We start from the raw sequence: 10,925 nt of genomic DNA on the forward strand, positions 1-10,925 counted from the left end.
GACGGGCCCCCTATCCACCGCTTAGATTAAAGACAGTGTAAAACACTACATTAACGTTTTTTAAATTGTGTTTTACTTCAAATTGAGGGTACTTATACAGTGAATTATTGGCGATTTTCAATACATCTACTTTAATAATGGAGCTGTCGAGTATCGACACATAATAATCTGAAAATATATTGGACAATTATATAATTTAAAATGTTGTGATGATGTGTGTTTATCTCACTTATCTGGTCAACCCGACACGCCGGCCCCCCACAGCCCGGGCCCCCAGGCTAGAGCCCTGTCAACCCTCCCCAGTCATCACCTATACCACTCCAGAATTCGGGTGGACACCGAGAATTTCATTAGGGAACGGGTTTCTAAAAAAACTGACATCAGTGTTTCGAAATTTTTGTGTTAGAAATTAAAATCTAAGAAATTTTACTAAAAAGGGTGCTGGAGAATTACAAATCATTTTTTGCCGTGTTGTTTGTCTAAGCCCAAGGTATAGTTTATTGGCTTTCGATTTCAATGTGTAAAATCATTCTGTTGATTTTAATATTTTGGAGGGGGGCAAGGCCCCCTGCCCCCCCCCTGGGTGCGCTACTGCAATGCAGTTCCACCATGTATTGACAGTTAACACAATAAAAGAAAAAAAACAATTTGACAGGGTAAATGTGCTTATTTACTATTGCTATTAATTGTGAACTGTACTTTTTTTGTTGCGACCCTAATAATATCATATAGGTCTCCACAGGCTGGAGGTTTTAATTAACAGATTTTTGTTTTTACGAGGAATAGATGTTAGCCACTTGCTCAATCTATTAGGTCCAAACACAAATCTAAAAACAATATTATGTATATTATGTCAAATCCAGGATTCGAACCTGGGACCCACGACATTATAAAACGACGCGTAAACCACTCGACCATCGTGGCCATAAATTATATTTAACTGTATTTACAACAAGAATATGGCATCGCCTTCTCTCATTAAGCGACACTTCGATTAGGTATGTCTAGTTTTTTGATAAAACTATCAAACTCACGCAAATGTAGTATGTTTATAGTACGTATATCAATCCATGTAAGAACCTACCGAATCAGTAAATTTGTGTTGCTTCATCCCCCTCCCCTGGCCACCTTCGGCTTGCCCAACACTACATTAGACGTATCCGCTATCTAGCTGTTTTGAACGACCATTTGCGCTACATGCGCAGAACGCAACGCAATGTTTGGGCTCAATCTATCACAAATTAATTGTAATGTCATATACTCGATATACTAGTACTACATTGTAAGCATCATTGTCAAACTATTATGAGAGTATCCTATAATTCTTTGTACTTTATGATTAAAATAAATGATTCCTTTATTTGTGTGTCAATTTAATTTTCAAATTTAGAATTGGCTTTTGCGTGTATCCCTGTCTCCGTATCACATTTACACTTGTCTTCTCTCATGCGTTACAGATATACAGATAAATAAACCAAGACAACTATATAATATAATGATAAAATATAGTATATCAAAATTATAATAGAATTATTTACTTTTAATTTTAAATAACACAACAATAATATGCAACGACGGAAAGAAAGTAATATCTATTCAAGTACATGAAACTGTTTGAGGAAGGAAATTTACATATTATTACTTGATTTTAAATTAATTTGATCCCTTGTGATTTTGAAAGTATTCAATATTCATATAGGCAATATTCTGCACCTCATTATCATTTCTCTACACTCCCCAACCTAGCTTTCCATTTCATTTTCTGGTTCTTATTGTACATTGAAATTCGTACAATTACAGTGGCATTCGTGGCGATGAGACTATTTCTATTTATCGCAAGCAGAGTGCTGCAAGATATATATAATATAATATGTAATATATATCCAATTTCAATTTACTATAAACCAAAACTTAAACAGTAATATATTTTTTATACATTTTACCTAATTGTTTTAGCCTTCTTCTTTATGCAAAAGTAGCACATTAAGAAAATGGTTGGTAGTAGGTACATCATTGTTCTCCGTCTATTGTAAAATAATAACGAATATACATTTAAATGTGATCGTTTTGCATGTACCAAAATGCAATTGTACTGCATTAATAATAAAAAAAAAAACTGATCTTGTACTTTCAAAAATATTTCATGCATGTATTGTTTAAATAGGACTTTTTATTATTTTATTGTAAGTATATGAACGGCAATTGTATGACTATAATAAAATACAATATACACCATATTAGGTACCTTAATAATATGATAAAATTTGGCCGTAAAAATAAATTAGTACATAATGGAATAACTTAAAAAAATGCAATATATTAATGGTTAACCTCCAAAGCTATGAACGTATGGACAGTTACATAGATTGACGGCTGAATTATAAATAAATAATACCACATAAATTAATAGTAATAATTTGTCCAATTAGACTTTAGATATAATTAAAAATACGATGTTCTTTGGTAAAACACCCAAATTAATTCGATTCTTAATTTTACTTTTAAACGATTTTTATTAAAGTTTAATTATTAAAGGATGGTGGATTTTTTACTGACTTTCGCATTCAAGCTTCACTGTTTATTTGATTTATATCACAGTGTGACTTAATTACCGTTTCACAGTTGATAAAATAGTCAGGGAGACCTTCACAATATAACTTTGAATATGGAATATAAACCTAATAGCCACAACTGTGGTAAGATGGAGTATAGATATTAGATTCATTAATTGTGTGCATGTATAGAGTTTCCTTTGCACGTCACTGAAATGGTACTTGAAAAGTTTTCCCTGAGTATTTGTTTGAGTTCGAAGGGTGTAATTAACAAGTTTATCCTTGTGAGACGCGCGCACAAATAAAGTTAGCGGTCTTTGTTTATAATTACAACTCTGTGAATAACTTAATATGCGTAAAATAGTTTCGGCGACGCATTGCGACATACTTTGTCGACATACATTAAGTGCGACATATTTTGTCGACGTCATAAAGTATTCATAGTCTTTCGAGAACTCGCTCCCGGGTTGTTTTCCTTGGGCGGTCTGATTAGCCGAATTGCTTTGTCTTCTTTTTATTTATACAACAGGGCAGGCAACAAACAACTACTGCTCTTTTGTAATCAACCTTCGAGATTCATTGTAGACCATTTATGTTTGTCTGAACTCAACAAACTAGTTTTGTTAAGTTAAGTATAACTACACATGCACAACTTGTACACAGATGTATGTTTTATACTCCTTACTAACCCTTTATACTGTATAGTAAATCTTCTAGGATTAACAATAACAAATCAATGATCTCATGTATTATTTGATTCATCATGAGCATTTATAGTACCTACGACAACCCTTGGTGGGTATTGGTCTCCTCCAAAAACGTTTTCCATCTTAAACAATCCAACGCCGATGTTATCCAATTGCTATGGCCGAGTATTCTTAATTCGTTTCGACCGTTAGTGTATTCTCTTGCCCTCAGGAGATGCGTATTCTCCGGATTCATTTCAGAACTCTTCTCTCAAAGATAATACCCATATTAATTCTCTTGTCCTGTTTGCTTACTACCCAGCATACTGATCTATACGTTAATACACCATATGTATAGAGAATTATGTTGGTTTTCTTACCTGGGTTCTATAATATTATATATATATATATTATATCTGTGTTTAAACTGTCTATGAGTTTTTCGTACATTTCCTGTGTACGCAGAAATTTCAATAGCAGAACACTTGTGCGAATGCGGTGATAATACATTATATTTAAATTTGGGCACGGTCAGCTGCTCAAAATATTAATTAGGTGGTGCTATTGATCTAAAATATTCGCTAATCGGTTCGTCGTGTTTATGTATTGAATAAATTTGTTTACATACTATTATCATATATAATGTAGTTTTATATAATTTGAGAATGTCCTATTGAAGTTCACAAAACTGTTGTATTTTGTTTAAGTTAATACAATCGACTGCTTGACCAAAATTGAGATTTTGATGGAATTTTGTTATAAAGCATTTTTTCTATGCTTACACAAAATGTATACCTATAAATAAATGCGTTATCATTCTGTAAACAAAACAGCCTACTGCAGTTGCCAAATTCCCAATACCTATCGTAAATGGAACAACTCCGCTATTTATATAAATTTTCTTTATTATATAAAAGGGAAGCTAAAATAGTGTGTTACTTAATTTATTGTGCAGCTTATTTGTAAAAAAAAAATTACCAAGTGTATTTTTGAAATTATTGAATTCCGCTCGCTAGTTAAATTATTATGTTTTTTCTCCTTCCTGAAAATTTTTCCCAAATGGAGTTGGCCGGTTTGCAGATTAAGCTGTCGCAAAGTTTTCCCACTTAGATTGACGCAAAGTGATCACTTTCATAACAAGTATAAGTATGTAGTTTCCATCTAGTAGAGAAGATTTTCTACAATGTATCTAGTTCTATTGGGTGTCTGGTCATGAGTGCAAATGTGTGCAGTCATGCAAGATGGCTATATGTCAAAATAAATTGTGTTTACCTTATGCTGTTTCGAGATTGGCAAAACGGAGTCACGGCCGTGACAGGAGACATGTCTGCCGACTGCTCTCGAATCGTGACTCATAAACCCTCATAAACAAAGGTCACGGAAGGTAAACACGTTCGCGGTTATTGGCAAAATAAATCCAAGAAAGTTTAATGCCTTGTTTTTAACTTTTACATGTTTATTTATGAGCACTTGCCCAAGAGATATTATTCTCGCGTGATTCAGTAACATGTCTCCTGATAAAATATTAATTTGAATTACCGACTCGATAAAAATACTTAATTGAAATGTTATCGTTAAGTGGATATAGTTGATGCAATAAAGAATATGATAACCTGCTACTGCAGTTTGACCATTGATATATTATTACGGATGATTGCGACATAAATATCAAGTCAAGACTTTATAAAAAAGTTGCACAGCGAGAGGTTATTTCCATAGTAAATTTAGAAAAAAGCATACCGAAAATAGATATGTACCCACAGAACAGATAATAAATAGAATACCGATAGGCTATATTCAATACGCCACATGTTGAAGCAGGCTTTTGAATGTGTGAGTGTCCTACGAAAATGAAGCACGCAATATGCACGTGAAATAGTGTGTGTAATACACCAACATTAAATGAGCGTAAATGGATAAACCAAGAGCAGTTTTCAGTATTCGACGTAAAACGTATTCTTGACACGTCTGTAAGTTTAACACGGATTCTTCCTTACTCGAGTCGGTTGCTTGCTGTCGCCTTACCCGTTATGTATTTCAGTTCCCATTATTTCTGAGTTCCCTGTATGTACCTAATAGTTTTGAAACAATAGTTAAAATTACGAAATAATTTAACCAGGGACCAGGGAAGACAAAATTAATCTGTTCTGTGAATTTAACTCAATATGGCAATATATGAGTAGATTTTTTTTCTGTTGATTTGTTGTTTTTATTTACGTGCCACTTATTCCAAATATAATATGACGTCACGCCTTAAGCGACAAAGCACACTGCGAGTGATCGTGCGATGCGCGCGTGCCGCGAGAGGCGTAAAAAATACTTGCTTTGCGCACAGCGTAGGACGGCTTCTTGCAATGTCCGCCACTAAAGGGGGAGGAACTTTGATATACTGTGACGATTTATGACGAATTGGAAGGGGTGTTAGGAGGAGTAGGTATAATGAAATCAATCATTTTCGACGATTTTTTTAACGAATAGGGCGAGGAAATGCGAAGTGTGATAGAAATACCAATACTCATGTGACGTCATTTATGTATAAATGAAGAAGATATATACTAACAAGTATGTCTTCCATTTTTGCACCAAATATCCAGTACAAATAAAAAAAATCACTTATTTTATGGGTAAAGATTCGACACGTATCTGCGATCATAACCGTTCTGCACTGAAAATATTATAATAATGCACGAGAAATTATTTAGTTCTACATCTCGAATGTCTGTATTTTTGTAGGGTGTTTAGGTTAATTTATGTTATTCCACGTTTTGTATAACAATAATTTGGGAAATTGTAACAACTCATTATATTCATCCGTAGATGTTTGGAAAATCAACGAATAAAATATTATTATGAAAGCTTTTAATGAATACGTTACGCTCCTTATTATTGGACTTTGGTCATCCATACAAAATACTCTTTTGAATTGTCTTTAGTTTGGTGAACACTTTTTTCAAGTAGGTATCTCAGTGTGACGCTCGTCAAAATTTAATTTGATTCATTCAAAACGTCAGAATACATTATTGACAATAATGCTACCGTAGCGTTTATTTGACCCCACGCACACATTGTCAAAAAATCGACTGATAGAGATCTTGTTAACATTTTTTAAATATAAATTTTACCGAGACTGGCACTTCTACGACTGAGGATCCATTGATTAGTTAAGTTCTCCACCCAATTATATTGAAGAACTTAACAATTTTAATGAGATATTCAAACCTGTCTGATGCCGGGGCACATTTCAGCTCCACGATTTTCGCAAGACGCAAGATGGAGCTCTACTCTGGTCACTAAACCCCTGTTTAATAATTTACAATGTATATTGATATTCATTTAAGTACGTACCTACATGAAAAATATTATAATTAACTTACCTTTTGTACTGGTCTCCACTCTCCATAGTGGAGATATGGCATCCACCTGTGTGGATTCAAAACATGTGTTGAACAAATGGCTAATGAACAAGAAAGTATTATTTTTAAAAGATAACATCACCTATCGTAGTAGATTTTTGGGTTTCCACCGTGTGTCCTTCTCCCTTCTTTACTCGACGTTTCGGGCTCGTTGCAGAGGCCATTATCAAAAGATGATATGTTTTATGATGAAAATGTAGTGTAGGTATGTGAATGTAAACGTTGCTCAGAGTAATCTGTCAATCATTACGATCAGGGATATCGGCTCGAATATTGGCGGATAGTGCCGGAAGCCATGACGTTTTTAACCGTAATCCATCATCCCTATTAATATTTTCAGGGTTTCTATGGATTTCAATGGCCTCCTTTACCAATCGTGCGAAATATCCGTTATTCCGACCCAATATCTTGGTTTCAAAGTCAAATTTGTGTCCTGTATCCATCGAGTGCTCGGCAATTGCCAACATCGTGTAATGTTTAAGTCGGTATGCCCTCTCGTGTTCACCCACACGCTTCTTTACTGTTCTAGAAACGTCAAGTAAAGAAGGAAGAAGGACACACGGTGGAAACCCAAAAATCTACTACGATAAAAAACAACAGTAAAAGCCTCAAAAATTATATAACATCACCTCTTTGAAGACCTATATGCTCCATCACCGATCGGAAATTGTAAAATACGTACCCTTTCTTTACAATCGAAAAACACATGTTGTATAATATTTAATTAACAATACAGTTAAAATTCTAGATCTATAACTCCCAACTGTCCGCTTGCTTTTGTATTACTTCAAGGTTCATGCGAATGCTTTGAACAGCACTCAACTTCGTATTATTTATAGATCTGTTTGTTAGGGTTGGCATTGTGTTTCAAATAGGTACAATGAAATGAATTTAAAAAGTTTAATCCGCACAATATGCCGTAATGAAAATTATTGTTAGAGAAGAACCTCGTGTCCGGAAACTTGTACGTATGCAGATCGCCGTATTACACTTCACCGTGAAATGTTTTATCGGAAATATATGGCCGTATATTGAAGACCTCTTTGGGTTGGGTCGTATAGTACTGAAATAAACTTCATGTCTAAATAAAACACGGTTCATGTCGGTTTACACTTGACAGGAAGCCAGCGGCAAACAAATTTTATAGCCAATATATTGGATTATTTGTTAGGTTAGGTTAGGTTTTCATTCTTGAATTCATGAATTTTGCCAAAATCAGCTATGAAAATTGAATTAATGTTCATATTGAATCAAATAAGATTGGAAACAGTATACTAGTATAGTATACGGTCATCTGTTTCCGATAGAAAGCTCACGGCGTATTGTGTCACGGTGAAATGTTTTACGTACAATTTACATGTAACCGAAGAACCTTGGATGCGTAATAGAAGGTCGTTCAATTGGCAACTACGTGTTAGTTGGTTAGGTTAGGATAGTGATCCATTTAACCACATTTAATGCCATGCTCGAATAAATTGTCAGATTTTGGCAATCTATTCAAGAGGATCCGTTGGGCTAGCAGGGAAGAGCAGGGGTGTCAAATAGATATAATATTATAAGAAACTGTGGAAAGTGTTTACCGTGTATTGCAGCTAATTGACGCACAAAAAAATATCAAGAGGTTATGTGAATAATTTGTAATGTTGAACTTTATCCGTGGATACCTATGTCCAGTTAAACACTAGCTTACAGTGTTCTCTACCGTTTTACTAAAACTGCACACTTGACTCTTTGCTAACCTCCTAATACCAAGCAACGACACATCAAATTAGACACGATGCACCATATAGGTATGTAAACAAAGTATGACTTACACACAAATAGGGATTACAATACCGGTAAGTATTCAATTATTTATCGATACCGAAATACCGGTTTCAAAAATCAATAATGCCGGTATTTTCGATATGAAGAAACCATACACAATAATGTTTTTTGAAACCAACAAAAGTTAAATAATAATAAAACAAAATCCCTCTAATATACTTATTGAATTGTCGCGATGAATTATCATATTTCGAAAAAGAAAACATTCGTGGCAAATATTTCCAATTATTCTATAACTATTGATCCAACATTGATAGGGCATCCAAAAAACGTTGAATTTGAGAGTGATTTTCCTGTATCTGGACATATAGTATTTGTAAAAATTAGTAGTTCTAAAATATTATGATACATACATATTTATAACGGTCAATAAGGTAGGTTCCATAAGTTGCTATAAAATAGTGTTGTCGATAGATTTCAATAATAAGAAATACCGGTATTGATATATTCATTCGGTATTGCAATCCCTACACACAATGCCTGATGATGCTTGAAATTTTGGCGGCACATCAGGACACTGTAGGTACTAGAGCATCACATAGTTTAATGACTTTGGTTTTGTAGTGTGACATAAAAGTATATTTTTTCATTGGTAAATATTAGTGGATTATTTTATTGGTTGAATAATAAAATTCAACGGTAATATTCACTTTTGATATTTTAATTACTTAATTAGTGTTATTCCTTTATTTATGATCGTCGGTCGATGATTGACGTTCACTGCTTGCAGCGGTCGTCAGTTTAGTTACCTGGCCGTGATTGTATTATGCCAATCAAAAGTAGTAAAGCATCGATCGATCTAACCGACGCCAATTTGGTCATGTTAATTAAGATTTAGTTAAATGAGAGACAGGTGCTGTTAATTATTATTAAACCTTCGAAACTAATAAACGTTAATTGACAACAACCGCTATAAAAGGAAACATGTATTTTTCGTTAGCAATAAATGTGTCAAAAATGACCTAGTCATAGGTATAATAAGTACTTTCTAATATACACATAAATGAGATATAAATTAAGTAAATTTGATAATCTTGGATCTTATTCAGTCCAAATATATCTAAATTAATAAATCACATAATAGTCAGTCTCAAAACAACAAATTTGATATAATAATTAAAATTTAATGTATTTTGTCATTATAGTGTTTTAGTTAGTTACAGATCAGTATTCCGGTACCTACCTACTTAAATCTTATGTGTTTTTTTACCTAAACGTCTTTCCAAATGTCATTAGGTAATAATATATTCTCAAATTATATATACCTATATCTATATTATACGTTTGTTATATATGGTTGTGACCGAGAAATCTCGTCTCGAGAATTGTTTAGATATAATCAAAAAAGTCCAATATCGAATAATCGAATAACTCGAGAAATTAATTTTCTGAAATTTCGAGAATTCTCTCGAAAAATCATCGAGAAATTGTTACTAGAATATTTGATATCTCGGTTGGGTTATACTTTATTTTTCCCGATTAAAAAAAATCTTGGTCCGATGAGCAAAAAAAATGTATCGACTTTCATTGCGAATGAATTTGTTAAATTTCCCGAGAAATCAAAAAACTAATCTCATAATATCTGTAATAATAGTTTTCAAGAAATGAAAAAGTTGAGATAATAATATCACAAGCTATATTATGATGTATGCCCCGCCCCATTAACCTTGTGACTTGTGACATAAATGACATTTGATGCAAAATTTGCAATGAAGAAACATATTATTTTAATAAACCTACTAAGTCATTATTATTTTATTTTTAGAAAGTAAATTTATTAGAATAAATAGCTACATCCTACATCGACATTGAAAATTATCCACCTAATAACGTCAAACTCGTTCGCCGACAATCTATTAATATGTACTCTAAATATCACGCGGCTGACACGAGACTCCGTGGCGCAACGGTAGCGCGTCTGACTCCAGATCAGAAGGTTGCGTGTTCAAATCACGTCGGGGTCAAAGTAAAATCCCTTTTTTTGTTCCGAATATAAAATAAAATCAAATGCTAATTTTCACACCTATAATAAAAAATAATATAATACCTACATGAGATATACTTTTTGAAATAGAAATTTGTATAATTATTAGGATTTTTTAAACTCGGTATTTCAAAGTTATGCCTAATAGATTTTAATTAAAATCAAGTATTTTTTTATATAATATTTAAATATTAGTGTTTCATTATTTATTATTTATTTCGCACCGAAATTACTTCTCTATCTATTTGAATCAAAACGTACGTAAAGTTGTATCGTATGTGTCAGTCCTTTTGTTTATTTAGAAAAGGCTTGTATCTATTTTATAACTAAAATACTGATATGAATCATTTCTAATGGTGAAAAGGCACCCCACCCCCTTGTCTTTGTTCCATAACACATAAATTAATTAAAATGTTATCTAGAAGAGCCTTTGAATTGAGTCCAATTTCTAAGCTAGTCACGT

At 33.1% G+C, this 10,925-nt stretch overlaps 1 non-coding gene across 1 annotated transcript; it reads left to right on the forward strand.

Annotated features, from left to right (window-relative positions):
* The first annotated feature begins 10,370 nt into the window (after positions 1-10,370).
* On the forward strand, positions 10,371-10,442 carry TRNAW-CCA (transfer RNA tryptophan (anticodon CCA)). Its single transcript has one exon. It is a non-coding gene; the product is annotated as a tRNA-Trp (tRNA).
* Positions 10,443-10,925: the final 483 nt, after the last annotated feature.

Source organism: Rhyacophila brunnea, unplaced genomic scaffold (genome assembly GCF_057557595.1).
Source record: "Rhyacophila brunnea isolate RB1 unplaced genomic scaffold, BYU_Rbru_1.0 scaffold_2, whole genome shotgun sequence".
In the NCBI taxonomy this organism is placed as follows: Eukaryota; Metazoa; Arthropoda; class Insecta; order Trichoptera; family Rhyacophilidae; genus Rhyacophila; species Rhyacophila brunnea.